Here is a 1786-nt window from a genome sequence, read left to right as displayed (position 1 = left end):
CAATTCTTTATCTGAAACTTACGACTCTCAGTCTAAAACCCTTCATTACTTCCTTTGAAACCTTTGAAAAATCTTACCAAGGTAAAGTTTTTCTTTATATGTCAACATTTTTGTAGTTGTATTTAGTGCCAAGGGAGTATTAAAAGCGTGTCCGTATGTCTAAATTAGGTGAGTATTTAATGTGTCTTAACTGTACCACCAGCAAAAGATATTATCAAAAATTTATTTGTTGTAAAAAGTTATCTAAAATGTTTTAAAAAAGGAGAAAGGAGAGTTCTAGAAACAGTCCTTCCGTCTGACGTATGAGAATCAGGTCATCCAGTCCAGGGAAGATTTTATTTATTTTACATTGCTTCTTCTTTTAAATCCTGAACAGTGAAAATTGTTTTGTAAAAGTTACTGATACGTTATTAATAATGAACAGTGGTATATAAAGATTTCTTGTGCATTTTGAACAGTAGAAATTATCTGACTATTTTGTTTTAAACTTTGGAAATCTGTCTTTTGGATATTGAACTTCTTGGTGGATATCCGCCACTCGTGGAGTCCTGATTGGCTGCACTGCAAGACAGTTTTGTGGTGACTGGCTATAGTGCGAAACGGCTCGACGGTGATTAGTATGCGATGCTGTAACTTCTCTGAATATGAGTTAGTGTCTGATCATGACACAGTTTAGTCCTCAGCTCATAGCTGAGTTACATAGACTTCTAGGAGTTAAATCCTTGTTCACCCCATCTTACTATCCAGCCTGCAATGGTAGAGTAAAATATTCACATACTACATTAAATTTTGTATGAGAAATCTGCAGTGTGAAAAGCCTAGAGAGTGGCACTTTAACCTGGTTCCAACAATGTTTGCTCGTTTGAAAACAAAGCAATAAAGTGGATTACTTAACTGATGAAAAGGGAAAGCCAGAATGTATCATGACAATATGTTAAAGAATTCATTAGACAAGCATTGTATTGCTGAAGTTGTTGATGATAATTTAAAGAATGAGTTTGATTATTTTAAAGTAGTACAGTTTTCCTTGGAAAATCCAGTGAAGAGTCTAAACCTATTATTTCCTGATTGTCGATTTGAATCTGAAACAGATGACTGAACTATAAATCCTAGGTCCGCAAATTGAATATCTAAGTACTGTGCTGAGTAAGTAATGGGATGTATTCTCTGAAGTTCCTGGTTGTGCCAGTAGTAAAGAACATACAATTTTTGTCAACTGCCCAGATGCAACCCAAGGTATACCATGTATCAGCTTACCTTAAATCCAACTTTTAAAAGGGAGACAACTCGCTGCAGCAAGGTATTATTCAACCTTCTATTCCTTCGGTTCAACAGTTGTCATGGTAAAAACAAATCTGATAATTCTTGTAGAATGGTTATTGGTTATTGTGCCCTAAATAGCGCAACTATTGATGCAGAACCCTCTTATCTTACACAGTTGAGGGAAATGTTCATAAATCTTGTGGTGCCAATTTCATTACTAAGTTAAACATCGCTAAAACCTAAATACCAAGTTCTTCTGTCAAAGGGGAAAGCCTTTAACAGTATTCCCAACCCACAGAGGCTTAATGGAATTTGTTACTTATATTCATTAATGAGAACTGTTCTTGCTAACTTAAGCCATGTCATGTGTCTTTTTAACTATGGCATATTTATCTATGGGTCAATGTAGGGGATACATCTAAGTGCCCTTAAATCTGGTCTGGAAAAGTTACGCATTCATAGTCATGGAGCTTTAATGGAGCTCCACCTATTTAGTGTCTAAGAATGTTCTTTACCCAAACAC

Source organism: Penaeus monodon, chromosome 15 (genome assembly GCF_015228065.2).
Source record: "Penaeus monodon isolate SGIC_2016 chromosome 15, NSTDA_Pmon_1, whole genome shotgun sequence".
NCBI lineage: Eukaryota > Metazoa > Arthropoda > Malacostraca > Decapoda > Penaeidae > Penaeus > Penaeus monodon.
This window is presented reverse-complemented; position numbering follows the sequence as displayed.